This window comes from Panthera uncia (genome assembly GCF_023721935.1).
Source record: "Panthera uncia isolate 11264 chromosome B2 unlocalized genomic scaffold, Puncia_PCG_1.0 HiC_scaffold_25, whole genome shotgun sequence".
NCBI lineage: Eukaryota > Metazoa > Chordata > Mammalia > Carnivora > Felidae > Panthera > Panthera uncia.
In genome coordinates this window covers 2,876,013-2,893,272 of record NW_026057581.1, presented here as the reverse complement: position 1 = coordinate 2,893,272, position 17,260 = coordinate 2,876,013, and the positions used below count along the sequence as shown (strand labels likewise).

Here is a 17,260-nt window from a genome sequence, read left to right as displayed (position 1 = left end):
CGGGAAAGAGGAAACACGGATGAAGACAGGGACAGATCCCGGCACAGCCCTGAGGCCCCACAGGGTCTCCCCCAGCCCTGCGCCAAGACCTTATGCCCCGGCGGCAGGACTCTGCTAAGGCTGGGACTTGTGGTTAATGTGGAACCTCACGCAGTTTCTTAGTAAAATGGGATAACGTTGCAATTTCAAAAATGCATTTTTACAGTGTGGTTCCTCTTGGCTGAGAAAATCTGGTTCTCAGTGTATTTTGAGCACATCAGCAAATTCAGGGAGACGATAAAGCATCTCCCGCATTGCTTAGTGAGGGCGCGTCTCACAGCAGGGTTAATACACCGGCCCACACCTTTCCCCATGGTCCTTCCAAACCTCTCTTTCCTTCCCTGTCTTTCTTCTCTTGATCCTGAGCCAACCCTCAGAGAATCCGAGAGGAGACAAATTTACACCTGCCACCTGACCATGCGTTGTCACTGTGAATAATAAAACGCTGTTATAATAAAAATAAAGTATAATATTCATAAAACAGGAAACGTATTTTTAGAAAGAATAATACACACTAAACAATAAGAAAACCCAGACTCGCCTGCGTGTGCCTCCCGACACATTTCTCAGGCTGTTCCTCACACTTGGCACCCGCAAAGGAGAAAGTTTGCTTTTCCCAGACACAGAGTGTTTTATTAACTTTGAATTGAGGCCCCGAAGACATTTGTAAAAGCCGCTTGGGCCCTTCATCTGCTTCTTTTTTGTTCTTGTGTGTCACGTGTAAGGGTGCTTTTTTGTAACATTTAGGGGTGTTTGTTTTCTTTCTGGGCTAGCACAGAGGCAGGCAGAGGGGGGCGAGGAGCTAAGGGAGGGACACGCGGGGCGGGTCCCTCGGGCTGCAGGTGCAGGGAGCGGAGTGCGGCCCGGGAGAGGGGGGGACGTCCGGCGAGCAAAAGTGGAGAATGCAGGCGTCGATCCCGCTACCTCTCGCATGCTAAGCGAGCGCTCTACCACTTGAGCTAATTCCCCCTGGCGCCTGCGCCGTTCAGCCTGTTTTATGACCTCGAGGCGAATTCCATTCCAGTCCCACTTTCTAGTTTCCAGGCGGTTCGGGCCCTCGGGAAGCTGCACCGCCGGGGCGGAGCCGGAAGGGGGCTTCTGGAACACAGCCTGGGGCCCGGGAGGCGCCGACCTGCCCTGCGCGGGGGGCGGGGAGGGACAGGAGCAAAGGCCCGTGGGAAGCACCCCCCACAACCCCCACCCCCCCTTCCCCTGCGCCCTGCGGTCGGAGCGGGGAGCACGGGGGTCCCTCTCTAGCGTGCCTGCTCCGAGCGCTTGGAAGCGCTCCTGCACCCCACCCCACACCCGGGGGACAAACCCTAGCATCTTTCCACTTACTGTTCCTTCAAATAATTCATATTTCATCTGTTACCTGAGCTATTCATGGCTTCTCCATTAGGGGGTGAGACCGGCTGTTACCTGTTTATCCTGGAGTCTGGAGCGCTTGCCTTTCTACTGACTTTTAGACCATTGAGTCTAGAACTCTGTTTTTTAAAGAAGTAGCTGGCCTGGGGGACTCATTTATGGTGATTTATTTTACGATGGTCCATATCGTGGTGCCGGTTTACAAAATATCAACACGATTGGAAGCATAATTTATATGCAGTAAAATGCAGACATCTTAAGTGTGTAGTTCAATGAATTTTGACAAGGTATACGAGCATGTAACCATCACCACAATTAAAATATAGAACAGTTTTGCAATCCCTATCAAAATAACCCCAGCATTCTTCACAGAGCTAGAACAAACAATCCTAAAATTTGTGTGCAACCAGAAGAGACCCTGAATAGCCAAAGTAATCCTGAAAAAGAAAACCAAACCTGGAGGCATCATAATCCCGGATTTCAAGCTATACTACAAAGCTGTAATCATCAAGACAGTATGACACTGGCACAAAAACAGACACTGAGATCAACGGAACAGAACAGAGAACCCAGAAATGGACCCACAAACGTATGGCCAACTAATCTCTGACAAAGCAGGAAAGAATATCCAATGGAATACAGTCTCCTCAGCAAGTGGTGCTGGGAAAACTGGACAGCGACATGCAGAGGAATGAACCTGGACCACTTTCTTACACCAGACACAAAAATAACCTCGAAATGGATGAAAGACTTCAATGTAAGACAGGAAGCCATCAAAATCCTCAGGGAGGAAGCAGGCAAAAACCTCCTTGACCTTGGCCGCAGCAACTTCTTTCTCAACATGTCTCCGGAGGCAAGGGAAACAAAAGCAAAAATGAACTACTGGGACCTCATCAAAATGAAAAGCTTCTGCACAGCGAAGGAAACAATCAGCAAAACTAAAAGGCAACCAACGGAATAGAAGAAGATATTTGCATATGACATATCTGGTAAAGGGTTAGTATCCAAAATCTATAAAGAACTTACCAACTCAATACCCCAAACCCAAATAACCCAGTGAAGAATTGAGCAGATGATATGAATAGACACTTTTCCAAAGAAGACATCGGGTGGCCAACCAACACATGGAAAAATGTTCAACATCACTTATCATCAGGGAAATACAAATCAAAACCACAATAAAATACCACCTCACACCTGTCAGAATGGCTAACGTTAACAACTCAGGCATCAACAGATGTTGGCAAGGATACAGAGGAAGGGGAACCCTTTTGCATTGTTGGTGGGAATGCAAGCTGGTGCAGCCACTCTGGAAAACAGTATGGAGGTTCCTCAAAAAAAAAAAAAAAAAAAAAAAAAAAAAAAAGAACTACCCTACGGCCCAGCAACTGCATTACTAGGTATTTACCCAAGGGATACAGGTGTGCTGTTTCAAAGGGGCACGTGCACCCCAATGTTTGTAGCAGTGCTACTGACAATAGCCAAAGTATGGAAAGAGCCCAAATGTCCATCGATGGATGAATGGATAAAGATGTAGTATATATATACAATGGAGTATTACTTGGAAATCGAAAAGAATAAAATCTTGCCATTTGCAACTACGTGGATGGAACTGGAGGGTATTATGCTAAGTGAAATTAGTCAGAGAAAGACAAATATCATATTATTTCACTCATATGTGGAATTTCAGAAACAAAACAGATGAACCTAAGGGAAGGAAAGCAAAAATGATATAAAAGCAGAGAAGGAGACAAACCGTAAGAGACTTAAATACAGAGAACAAACTGAGGGTTGCTGGTGGGCTGTTGGGTGGAGGGATGGGCTAAATGGGTGAGGGGCATTAAGGAAGGCACCTGTGGGATGAGCACTGGACGTTATACGTAAGTGATGAATCACTAAATTCTGTTCCTGAAATTATTATGACACTATATGTTAACTAATTTGGAAAGAACGAAAGAATGAAAGAGAAAGAAAGAAGGAAGGAAGGAAGGAAGGAAGGAAGGAAGGAAGAAAAATAAAAAATAAAAAATAAAAAGAAAGGAGGAAAACAAAAAGATATAGAGCAGTTTCATTGTATGGGTTTTCTAGGGCCGCCGTAACAAAATGCCAAAAACTGGATGGCTTAAAACAAACATTTATGGTCTTAGCTCTAGAGTCTAGAAGTCTGAAGTCAAGGTCTCCGTCAGGCGGTGCTCTCTCTCATGGCTCTCGGCAGAATCCTTCCTTGCCTCTCCAAGCTTCTGGTATTTGCCAGCAATCCTAGGAGTTGTCTCCCCAGTAGACGCCCCACTCCAGCCACCTGACCGTCTTCTGCTGATGTGCCCTCACATGGCCTCCCTCCTGGCATGTGTCTCTCCATGTCCAAATCTCCCCCTTTGGTAGGGACACGAGTCAGATCAGATTAGGGCTCACCTCAAGACCTCATTTTAACTCGATTACCCCTGGAACAACCCTATTTCCGAGTCAGGTCACATTTCCACACACTGAGGGGTAGGACTTCAACCCATGTGTTTTGGGGGAACTACAATTCAGCTCCAAATATCCATCACCTCAGAGTTCCCTCAGGACCCTTTGCCATTAACCTCCCACACACGCCTCCACTATAGCTGCATGAGACCACTGGACTGATTTCTGTCAATGTGGATGAATTTTGTTCCTGAATTTCATACATTTTTTTCACCCCGCGTGTTTTGGAGGGTTCACCCGTATTATTGCACGTATCGGATGTACATTCTTTACCGCCGACTACTCTTCCGTTGTGTGAATATGCCTGAAACATTATTATTCACTTACCCGTGACAGACATTTGATGGACTAGTATGAATGAAAATTCATATAAAATGTTTTGGCAGGCATATGGTTTTATTTCACTTAAATATTTAGGAGGAGAATTGCCTGGTTATATCTTAATGTTTCACTTCATCGTCAACTGTCAAATACTTTTCCAAATTGGGAGCTCAAATTTACACTGTAACCACCAGTGTGTGAGAGTTTCGATTTCCCCACATCCGGGCAATGTTTGATGTTGTCAGTCGTCTTACTTTATATGTAAGGGTTTTAATTTTCATTCGGATTTACTTTGCATTTCCCTGAAGATCAATGTTGCTGAACACCGTTCAATGTGACTGTTGCTCATGTATGCGTCTTATTTTATGAAATTCGTGCTTGAGTTTTTGTGCCCTTATGCTTACTGGGTGTCTGTCCTTATATCACTGAGTGGGAAGAGTATGTTTTATATTTTCAATACAAGTCCTATGTTATAGTTTGTGTATATAATAAATAAGTTCACATATAAAAGTATCTTAAATATTTTTCTCAAGTCTTTGTCTTGACTTTGCATTTTCTTAATATTGTGTTTTAGAAAGCAAACATCTAAGAGGTGCCTGGCTGGCTCAGTCAGGGAAGTATGTGACTCTTGTTCTCAGGGTTGTGAGTTTGAGCCCCATGTTGGGCATAGAGATTTCTTTAAAAAAAAAAAAATCTTTAAAAAAAGAAAGCAAACATTTAACAATTTTATGAAATCCAATTTTTTTTTTTTAACGGCTCATGCTCTTTGGGTCCCTGATTAGAATGCTCTTTCTACATTAATTACATGCAGAGTTTTTTTCTTGTTTACTTCTACACATTTGATATTTTTAGTGTTAAATTTCATGTACTGTATATGAATGATTTTGATTTTGTTTTTTGTATTAAGTGCAAGATAAGAATGGAGATTCATATTTTCCATACGTTTATCCAGTTGCTAAGGACCATGTTTGAAAAACCTTTCCTTTCTCCCATTAAATGACATTTTACGTCTGTCATAAATCAAGATGCGTAGGTCTGTTTCTGGACATTCTGTCCTTTCCCATTAATCTATGTAAGTATGGCAGTACTCCAATATTTTGATTACTATAGCTTTATAATATAAAATCTTGAAATCATGTGGTATAATTCCTCTACATTTGTTTTTCTTTTCCTAATTATTTTGGCTATTCTATGTTCTTCAGAATCAGCTTGTCAGTTTCTACAAAAACTCCTGCTACTGAGTTACTGATTAGTATTTAATTTTTTTTAATGTTTATTCATTTTTGAAAGACAGAGAGAGACAGAGCACAAGCAGGGGTGGGGGTGGAGAGAAAGGGGGACACAGAATCTGAAGCAGGCTTCAGGCTCTGAGCTGTCAGCACCAGAGCCCGACGCAGGGCTCGATCTCACGAACTGAGAGATCATGACCTGAGCTGAAGTCAGATGCTCAGCCAACTGAGCCACCCAGGCGCCCCTACTGGTTAGTATTTTATTGAATTTCTAGATCAACTCAGAAAAAACTGACATCTTAGTAATACTGAATTTTCCAATTTGTGACCATGGTATATGTAACCAATTATTTATATTTTTTAGTTTCTTTCAGTAATCTTTTGTAAATTTCTATGGTCAGGTCTTGTGCATCTTGTTAAATGTATCCCTAAGTATTTTATTGATTGTAATTGAAAATGCTCACTTAATGTTTCAATTCTTTGCTGCCAGTATATATATATAAATACAATTAATGTTTGTATATTGTTGTAATCTGTGACCGAAATTTACTTATAGATATAATGCTTATTTTTGTAGATTTATGAGGATTTTCTGTGTAGCTGTTATGTTGTGTGCAAATCAATATGGTTTTATGTCTTCTTTTAAAATATGTGTTATTCACTCACTCATTCATTCATTCATTCCAGTTTTGTTTTGTTTTGTTTGGTTTTGTTTGCACTGGTTGGGGCTTCCAGTAAAATGTAGAATGGACATGGTACGAACAGACATTTTTGCACCTATTTCTTGTTTACTGAGTTAAAAAGTCATATGGATGGTATATTTGGTCAAATATTTTTTCTGTATCAAATGAGATTATTATCTATATTATTTTTGCCCTGTTAATATGTTACATTTGATTGACTTTCCAATACTGAAGTAAACTTTCATTTGTGAGACAATGTCTCCTAATTCATGGTGTATTATCCTTTTTATAGATTGCTGGATTAAATTCATTAATATTTTAAAAACAATTTTTGCCTCTATGTTAATGAGGGATATTGGCCTATAGGTTTCTCGTAAGGATTTTCTCTGCTTTTGATGCTCAGGTTATGCTGTGCTTATAAAACAAAACAGAAAGCATTCCCTGCTTTTCTATCTGGAATATGTTCAGATTGGATTGACTGGATATTCTTTTTTTTTTTCTAAAAGTACTTAATTAAATATACCAGTGAATGAAAACATACCAAAAATATTAAATAGCTTAATATTTTTAAAAATACTCAGTGGCTTTGTGGAAAGTTTTAAATGTATGAGTTGAATATCTTTAATAGTTACAGGGCTTTTCAATATTTCTATTTCCTCTTGTGTATGTTTAAGTGAACTGTGTTTTAAGTAAACTGTATTTGTATTTATTTTTTGTTTGCTTGTTTTTGTTGAGGTTTAGCTGACATATTGTATTAGTTTCAGGTGTTCAACATAGTGGTTTGACATTTGTATATGTTGTGAAATGATCAGCACAATAAGTCTAGTTAGCATGCATAAATTGTGTTTTAAAGGAATTTTCCCATTTTGCCTAACCCTATAGTTTCTGGCAAAAAGTTTTTCATAATATTCCCAGTTACCTTAATATTATGCATAGATCCTTTCATCATTCTTTCTAATCTCAGCAGTGTCTCCAGTGATGTCCTCCTTTTTAAAAAATATTTATTTATTTTTGAGAGAGAGAGAGTGTGTGTGAGTCGGGGAGGGGCAGAGAGAGACAGGGAGACACAGAATCTGAAGCAGGCTCCAGGCTCTGAGCTGTCAGCCCAGAGTTCAATGTGGGGCTCGAACTCACAAACTGTGAGATCATGACCTGAGCCAAAGTGGGTTGCTTAACCGACTGAGCCACCCAGTCGCTCCAAGTGATGTCCTCTTTTGTTAATGAAAAATTTCATCTTCTCTTTTTTTATTGGCCTATTTATTTATTGACATTTTCAGAGAACCAGATTTTGTTTCATTAATTTTCTTTATCATTATTTTCAATGATAGCCAAACTATGGAGAGAGCCCAAATATCCATCGACTGACAAACAGATAAAGATGTGATATATATATGCATATGCATTTATATGTACACACACACACACACACACACAATGGAATATATCTCAGCCATCAAAAAGAATGAAATCTTGCCATTTGCAATGACGTGGTTGGAGCTAGAATGTATTATGCTAAGTGAAATAAGTCAATCAGAGAAAAACATCATATGATCGCACTCATATGTGGAATTTAAGAAAACAGATGAACACGCTGGGGGCGGGGGAGAAGAGAGGGAAACAAACCCCAAGAGACTCTTAGGAATAGAGAGAACCATCTGAGGGTTCACGGAGGGAGATGGGGTGGGGGATGGGCTGGATGGGTGATGGGTACTAAGGAGGGCACCTGTTGTGATGAGCACTGGGTGTTGTATGTAAGTGATGAATCACTGAATCCTGCTCCTGAAACCAATATTGCACTGCATGTTAATTAACTGAAATTTAAATTAAAACAAAGAGATAAATAAAATTTAAAAAGTTTTCTGTATTGCTTATTTTATATTTTATCAATTTCTGCTTTTTATGCTTTCTTTCTTTGGATTTAATGTACTCTTCTTTGTCTAGCTTCTCAAGGTGAAATCTTTTATTATTGGTTTCAAACCTTTTTTCTTTTTTAATATAAGAACTTCCAACTCTAAATTTTCTTTTGTCATTACTTTTACTGCACTCCAAATTTTTTCCTGAAGTTGCATTTTTACTAACATTCCATTTCAAATGTTTTTTTTTTTTTTAACTTGCCTTGACATTGCTTCTTTGACCAATATTATTTAGATGTATGTTGTGTAATTTCAGACATATGGGGACTTTCCAGATACCTATTTGTTATTCTAATTTACTTTTGTTGAGACTGTGCTCTCTAGAATATCATTCATTTTACACCATAAAGACAGCATGTTATGTATTATCTATCTATCTATCTATCTATCTATCTAATTTTCTTGTTTCCCTTCCCCATCTTAGTTGAGATCACCTGACTACATTATTAAGAAGTAACAGCTTCTTAACCCACCTAAGTCTCTGCAAGATTTCCCCCTTCAATGTTTTCTTCATAGGACCCAACTCCAAGGTGCTCTCTCAACTGCAAAGCTAGTTTTAAAACTCACTCCTTAGAAGTGTTGAATGACCGCCTTCCGGTTACCACCATAAAGTTAGTATTCTTTTGCCTTTATTATCTCAGCATTGAATATATCTCCAGCATCATTTTCCTACTAGAATTCACACGTAACTCCTCCTAGCTCTTCAAAACAAGGGAAAACCAGTTGCTGAATCGACTCCAGGACTTGGCATTATTTCTACGTGCCTGAACCAGTCCCACCATCCCCACCAGTCCCTGCACCCTCTCCTTCACCCCTCGATGCATTCAGTGCATTCAGTGCCGGGGGAGGGGGGGGAGGTTTTTCTCAGCAGTCCGTGAGCTCCGTCAGTAGCTCCACTGTCTCAGAATTGTGGTTTGCCTCAGTTTCTTCCTTATTAGGTTGCCACGTTCGTAGAGGGCAGGAATTCGTACCCTCGTTCTGATCTGCATGCGTGGCATCATTTGCTGTTGATTCTGATCTACGCTGGGTACGAGACCCTTATTAGACGTGTGCTTTGCAAGTGCTGCCTCCCATTCTGTGCCCTTTGAGGCACAGAGGTTTTGACTTTGATGGAGTCCAGCTCTTCCTCATTTTTGTTTCTTTTCTCTCTGGGGCTTGTGATGTACACTCTGAGGACATCAGACCGAGACCAAGCGGAGAGGGGCTTGAATGTAGGAGCTGTTCTAGAGATATTTACAGAGTTGAATGTCATAATCGTTTAGAGGTAATCAGACAGGGGTGTTCATTTATGTTAATTAATCACATAATGGTGGAGCGAGAATGCCCGTTCATTTATAAATGTGCGAGGCAGCGATCAGAATCAACATTGTCTAGAAACCCCTCCCTCCCCCCCCCCAAAAAAAAAAAACCAAGTTGATCCCAGGAAACCCAGATTGTGGGATCAGCTCAACGACAAAGAGCCCCAGGCAGTCGCAGGAGTGCCTCAACTCAGGGTCAGAAGAGATGTGAAGGGTTTGGGGATGGAGTTATTAATCCTAAGACAGTTTTAGGGCGAAAGTTGATAAGATCCTTCTAGGCCGGGATGGGGTGGATTTTTTAAAAAATATAATTTATTGCCAAATTGGCTGACATACAGTGCGTAAAGTGCGCTCTCGGTTTTGGGGGTAGATTCCCGTGGTTCATCGCTTCCATACATCACCGAGTGCTCATCCCAACAAGTGCCCTCCTCAGTGCCCATCCCCCCACTTCCCCCTCTCCCCTCCCCCGCCCCCCATCAACCCTCAGACTGTTCTCTGTATTTAAGAGTGCGACTTTGTGAAGCAGGTGAATCACTGGTTCAATCAGCAGGACTGGGTCGTGGGAGGATCACGAGGCGCTCGCGTACTTACCCAGGTTCACCTTTGGTCTGGTCCTTGAGTGGTGGGCCTGAACAAATCAGAGTGAAGACCGTTGGAACCTAGTCTGTGTCCCTGGGCTTGGGGTGGAGACTTTTCCTGCGCAGTGAGTCCTCGGCTTGTGAGGATTCTGAGTGTCCTCCCCCCTCAGCAGGAGGGCCGCGCGGTCACGGTGAAAATCCGCAGCGAATCTCCCAAAGGGTCTCCGGCACAAACAGGGAGGCGGGGAGAGCGGGGCGTCGGGGCGCGGAGCCGCGGGCCCCGCTCCGGTGGAGCCCAAAACTGCTGTCGCTGTCTCTTGGCCGGCCCGGCGCCCCAGACTCTCTCCCGTCTCCCTCCGCGGGCCTAGGGCTGCGGGGCTGGGGTGGGGGTGGGGGGTACAGAGTCTCTCTCACCGCCTCCCTACCGACCTGAGAGTGGGGCGTCCTCTGTCCAGGAGTTTCCGCGGGCGCCCCAGGCTGGAGGTGTCTTTTTCTCTTTCCTTCTTTCCTTCCTTCCTCCTTCCCTCCCTCCTTTCTTCCCTCTTTAACTCTCTCCTACCCTCCTTCCCTCCCTCCCTTCATTCCTTCCTGTCCTTCTTCCCTCCCTCCCCTTCCTTTTCCTTCCTTCCTTCCCTCCTTCCTTCTCCCTCCCTCCCTTCTTTCTCAGAACTCTCATTACTGTTACTACTGAAGCGTGGCTGACTCACAAGTTTCTATTAGCTTCAGGTGCACAACACGGTGATTCAACAACTCTGTGCATCACTCAGTGCTCCGCACGATGGGTGTGGTCACCATACGACGTCGTCACAAGATCAATCACTATATTCCCCGTGCTGTACTTTTCATCTCCCTGACCTATTTATTTTATAACTGGAAGTTCGTACCTCGTCATCCCCCTTTATGAATTTCGTCACCACCCACCCCATCCCTCTGCCAACCGCTTGTTTATTCTCTGGCTTTATGAGTCTGCTTCTATTGTTTGTTTGTTCTTTTGGTTTTTTTAGATTCCACATAGAAGTGAATTCATATGGTATGACTCCCTCTCTTGACATAATGCCCTCAACGTCCGTACACGTGGACACAAATGGCAAGGTCTCATTCTTTTATTTCATGGCTGAGGAGTATTCCCTTGGGTACATATACACCACGCCTTCTCTATCCACTCAGCTATGGATAGACACGGGGGGGCGGGGGGGCTTCCACAGCCGGGCTATTGTAGATAATGCTGCGGAAAACATAGGGGTGCGCATAACTTTTCAAATTGGTGTCCTCATTTTCTGTGGGTAATAACCCAGTAGTGGAATTCCTGGAGCATATGGTATTTCTACTTTTACTTTTTAAAAGAAGCTCCATACCGCTTTCCACAGTGGCTGCACCAGTCGGCACTCTCGTCCACAGCACACCAAGGTTCCCTTTCCTCACATCCCGGCCAGGCCAGCGTGTCTTGGGTTTGCTTTTCTGACAACTCAAAAATATTTGTTTCAATTTTTTTTTCAGGGTCCAAGGGGTTTGACCCGCGCGCGAGGGGGGATGGGGGAGGGGCGGGGTGACCCCTGGGGCTGGTGACCAAGTTCAAAGCTTGGAGGCCGGGAGAAGGAAGGGCTCTTCTCTGCGTCCTGTTCTTTCACGGGCCAAATTCTCAGGGAAACGTGGTGATAAGGACATGCAGCAAAATGCTGGGTTCTCTGGAGATTCTGGAACAGTCGTGGGATTCCGTCGCACGGGAGAACACACTTACCGGGCATCGCCCTCGCCCGTTTCCGCAGTGTTTACCTTTGCCCTCTTGCCCTTCCCCGGTTTGGGATTTGGCCTTTGGACCGGACAAAAGCAACAAAGAGGGAATGCGTGTCCTCAACCCATTTCCTCCAAGCTTTCCTCCCTGTTTTCTTTCCTCCTCTACCCGAGGCTAGGCCCACAGTCTATCCAGGAAGTGGAGGAAGAGGGGGGAGAGGAGCGAGAGGAGGGAGAGGAGGGAGAGGAGGGAGAGGGGCGAGAGGAGGGAGAGGAGGGAGAGGCGTAAGAGGAGGGAGAGGAGGAAGGGGGGAGGAGGGGGGAGGGCAGGGAGAGGGTGAGGAAGGGCGGGCCCCACTGTCCAACGGGGAGCATTCGGCCGTGCAGAGCGCGGACGCGGGCAGCAACAGGTGCGCAGGGCGCGAACGCGGGGCGCGGGCGCGAACGCGGGGCCGGTGGACGGGCTTCAGGAAGCGGCGCGGAAAGACAGGCCAGCCTGTGGGAAGTGAACTGGGGAGGCGTGAGGGCCAAGTCCAACAGCCTGACGAAGACTCGGGCTCCTGGCAGAAAGGTCCAGGCCCGAAGCCCCGCACCTGCCGTGAAAGCGAGGCGGCCGGTGGAGACGCCGTTATTTATTCGGTGATTCGCGGCAGGGCCACCGTGCCCGTCCGCGCGTCCTGCGCCGCGGTCCGGGCCCTGGGCTGCTCGGCCCACCCCGTTACCCGGCCTCCCAGAAGCTTCCGGAACGGAATCCCAGTGAATTCCTGCGCCAGGAGCGGCCAGCCGGGCGGGGGAGCACGTCAGGATCGTCTTCGGGTCAACCGCGTCCCACGCTGAGGTCCGCGGAGCTCCCTCGGAGGTCGGAAGGAACCTCAAAGCTGAGTCTCTCTGGGCACAGGTGTCAATGAGCGTCACGTGTTTCAAGAAATGTGGTCACGAAGCACTGCCATGGGACGTGTTTATCCAAAGTGACCTTTGCAAAGAGAAACGTGGGAGTGCTTTCCCGAATTAGGTAAAAAGGGGGGACGAGCTCAAGTTCTGCCTCTAGAAGAAAATGGGTGGAGGGCACAGTGGGCACTGCGTTCGAAGCTACGAGGCACAGGCGGAGAGCGGGGTGATTGCCACCTCGGGGAGCTCCGCGAGCAAACACGAGGCCCTTCATCCCCCGAGGACGCAGGAAGGGGGCTGAGGTTGCCTTTCACATAAGGTGGTGGCGAGACAGCCGAGCAGGTGACTTTTGAACTTGCCTCGTGCAGCCCTGTATTGTAATTGAAATTTCGGGCCTTGAATAAACCGAGGATCGCAACGTCTTCCAAACTCCAAGGTGAATCCGAAAAGGAAACTTCCTTTGAAAGCGATTGGCTCTTCATCTTGACTATCTAGTTGAGTGTAGGAGACCCCTCCCCGCAGCTGGCCGGTTAGCTCAGTTGGTTAGAGCGTGGTGCTAATAACGCCAAGGTCGCGGGTTCGATCCCCGAACGGGCCACGTGTGGTTTTTGTCCCCACTCCCTAAAAATCCGTGAACGGATAAGAAGGTGAAGCTCAGCCTCCTCTGCTCATCAATGTTGAACAGGGTGTAGGGCGGACGGGTGTCCAAAGATTCCCCAACCGTGACCGGATTCCTCAGGTGAATTTCTCTCCTTATGCTCTGCTTACTTGGGCCGGGCTGTCCTTGGCCTGAGCAGGTAAGTAAAGCTTTCAGAGCAACTCAGGCCCTGGCCTCTGCCCCCTTCTTTATTCCTATTTCCTCTTTTTCTGGCACTTGACTCCAGGGGTACTGGACTTGAGGACGTGCCTCCGACAGACCGCCCAAACGTTCACTGCTCTTTGCTCGTCCAGCTACTTGTTAGACCCAGAGCCATCTTCTGGGGGGCACCTGGCCCCTGTTGCCTCTCGCAGAGATCCAGGAAAACATCTGTTTTGTGACGTTTACCAAGCTGGGAATGTCTGTTGTTCAGCCATCTTCCCCATTAGACTGTAAGGGGAAGGATGCATCGGGGGCAGGGTGCTTATTGCCTTGTGCTAAGTACTTTTAAAAGTCTGCATTAATGATTGAAGAACGAACGAAATGTGTGCAGGCAGCAGGAAAGAGTGTGACCGGGGCTTCAAATGGACCTTACAGGCCTGTGAGATCCGTGCTGTCTCAACACAGTGCCTGGGGGGAGAGTGAGGGGGTGGCCTACGGCACATGGAACTGGTCCCATTTCTCTGAGCGTATCCCTGAGGCTCATTCAGAATGGTTCTATGTGTCCCCGGATCAAGTGGAGGTACCAGGATCAGGATAGAGCGTGTCCAGTAGATCCAAAGTCAGGGAAAGTCTAGAAGGTTGGACCGGGCTGAGGCCGGGAGATGAGGGAGAGGACTCTGACTGCCTCAGACCCCAAGAGAGGGAAGGATAAATATGGACAAGAAGTGACCCCTTCCAGTCTCCCCAGAGCAGTCTTCCTGACATTTACAATAACCGACTCTAAAATATCAGTCTCGTTAATATCACGCTTCCACTCTTGACTTCTTAGTTTTGATAGGATCTTGCTTTCCTCTCAACTCTTTGCCCTTCTGTCAGAGCAGGCAGTTAGTTAGCTGTAAGAGGAAGCCTGGAGGCCAGCACGGAGGAGGCCGTGCCCAGCCTCAGGGAGGGTCTGTCGGGGCCTCACTCCCTGAGAAGCCCCAGCACACCAGATGGGCCCAAGAGGGCCGGGCCATGACAGCAAGCCCCTGAGCAAGAGAGGAGGAAAAGTGGGAACCCAGCCCCAAGTAATGAACATTCCGTCCCTTGGCTCACGACCGTCAGTAAAAGATGGAAGCCCAACCCCAGGGCGTGCAGCTCTCTCTCTGTCCCTCACCCCCTCTCCTATCTCCAGAGTGTGATTTTCACTTTAAGAAACTTTCTTGCTTGTGTGGCTTGACCCGCGTGCTGCGTGTCTGTCCTCGAATTCCTTCTCAAGACGAGACCAGAAACCTTCGGCCACTCCTATGGGTCTGACTCCTATGGGTCAAGGCCCCAGGGCCCAGGGTCTCCCAGTTCGCCGGGGAACATGTCTGTATCGTGATTTTGCTCTATAAGGCCAATTAGATCGTGGATGGCGTTCAATTCTTCACTATGTCTGTTGATTTGTTACCTACTCAGCCCATCAATGCATGAGAGAGGAGTGTTGACGTCTGCCACTATAATTGTGGGGTTTTCTATTTTTCTTTTCAGATTTATTGGCTTTTGTTTATGAGTTTTGAAGCTCTGTGGCCAGGGGCATACACATTTAGGGAATACACGGTTATTCCTTTGGTGAGTTGACACCTTATAACTCTGTAACACTTCTCTTTATACCTGGAAGCGTTGCTTTGCTTTGACATCTCTCGATACTGATATATCCGCTTCAGCTTTTTTTTGGCTTGATGCTTGTATGGTGTACCTTTCCCCTTTCTTTACTTTCAGTCTTGTGTATGACTCTCAATCTTGCACGTAACTTCTTTTTTTTCTTTTTCAAAATTTTATTTAAATCCTAGTTATTGCATATACCTTTTAATCGCAGATATAAGGATATTTGAAGTGAGTTTCCTACCGCGAGAAATCTATTTTAATACATCCTGACCATCTGACTCTTGATTGATATGTTTAGATTATTTACCTTTAGTTTTCTGATATTTCGATGGGTTTGCCTATCAGTTTACTACTTAATTGATTAATGGCCTATTCCCTTTGTTTTTCATTCTTCTTTTTGTTTCTCTGGCTAGATACTTTTGGCTTATTTAAATGTTGTCAGTAAGCGGTCCAGCAATTACCAGACGCATACAGAACTTTTCACAGGATACTTCGAATCATTAACTTGCCATTCAAGTTAAATAAAGAAACCTCACGACCCTGTAATCTCTTTACCGGAACCTCCTTATGTTATCTGTATGGTACACAGAGATACAGTGAAAACGCCATCAGACAATGTTGTCATTTTCACTTTCGATCGTCAACCCTACTTTAAAGAACTCAAGAGGGAATAACTGTGTCACATTTGCCTGGCTATTGCCTCTCTCTGCTATCGTTCATTCATTCTTTGTATCTAAGTTTCCTTCCGGTATCCCTTTTCTTGTCTCCCAATTTTACGAATTCTTCTCTAGCACATCTGCTAGCAGCGGGTTCTCTTAGTGTTACCTTTAAGTGAGCATGTATTTCTTTCACCTTTATGTCCAAAGGATAATTTTTGCTCTCCTGAGCCTTCTGGGGTTAACAGGTCTTTCTTTCAGCATTTAATAGATGTTATGTCATTTCCTTCCAGTCCTTGTGGTTTCTGATGAGAAATACACCTCATCATCCAGATTGTAGTTTCCTTTTGGTTTTTGTCTTGATGCTGTCAGGATTTTTTTCCCTTTTGTTTCCAGCAGGCTGATTGTGACATGTCTGTGTGTGGATTTACCCACATTATCCTGCTTGAGGTTTGCTGAACTTCTTGAATCTGATTTATGTCTTTTGCCAAGTTTGGGGGAATCTTCAGCCATTAATAGTTCAATTATTTTTCTTTTTTCAATGACCTCTTTCTCCTCTTCTTCTGCAATGATGTAAATATAATTTCTTTGTGATTTTCCTATTTGCCCCTGAGGCTGTGTCCAGCTTTTAAAATGCACTTTTCTCTCTGCCATTTAGATTGGGTACTTAATATTGTTCTGCCTTCATACTGCCCGAAAGTTTCTCAGCCATCTCCTTCTGCTATTGAGACAATCCAGTGTTTTCATTCATAATTTTGGTTCATACCCTTTTCAGTTCTGAAGTTTCAACTTGGATTTACATCTTCAGATTATTTGCTAAGATTTTCCAACATTCCGTTCATTTCAAAGAACTCTTTGCCCTGGTTCCTGGAGCATTTAATCATTACTGCTGTAAAGTACTTGTCAGGTGATTCCAAAACGTGTGTCACCTCAATATTGGTATCTGTTGATTCTCTCCTCCAAGTGATTGAAGACTTTCTTGGTTCTTTATATGCTGAATCATTTTGGATGAGAACCCGGCCACTTAAATATTATGTTATAAGGCTTTGTGTCTCACTCAAATCTTACAGAGAAGCTTTGTTTTGGTGGGTATTTTGCCTTGTGTTCAAGTTCCAAGTACCAACCAGCCCTCGATGTGCTATGGTTTCAAGGTCCCTTCCGTTTTCAAAGCCTTTATAATACTCTTTGGAGATCTCTGGAGTGTGTGCACCCCAGTGGCCAGTGTGGACCGGGGCAGCGGGCTACCGCTCAGTGCGGTTCTCAAAGTCTATACCGTGTTGTTTAGGGTCAGAGCCCCTTGTCCACAGCTCGCTTGGTGCGTTCAAGGGTTCATAAACAACTTGACGTGTTTGCTTTCCACGTGTCTTCCCCAGTATTTTCTGGTTACTTGGGGTTCACCATCTCAGTCCACTGAGAAGGAAGTTGGATCCTTCCTCACTCTGCTCTGCCCTGCGCTTGTCAGGAGGGTCAAGCTGCAGGAGAAATGGAGAAAAAGAGCAACTGAATGTGTCCCTTGGGATCACAGCTCCTCTGCAGAAACAAAACAAGTCATAAATTGATTGTAGATCTCCTTACCCCGCACAGGTAGAGCCAAAGAAGGCTGGTCTTGAACTTGCTGAGGCAAGGCACGAAAAAGCATCCAAATTAGTGGTTTCAAAGTGTCTA

At 45.1% G+C, this 17,260-nt stretch overlaps 1 non-coding gene across 1 annotated transcript; it reads left to right on the top strand.

Moving 5' to 3' along the window:
• Positions 1-13,035: 13,035 nt before the first annotated feature.
• Positions 13,036-13,109, top strand: TRNAI-AAU (transfer RNA isoleucine (anticodon AAU)). The gene has a single exon. It is a non-coding gene; the product is annotated as a tRNA-Ile (tRNA).
• Positions 13,110-17,260: the final 4,151 nt, after the last annotated feature.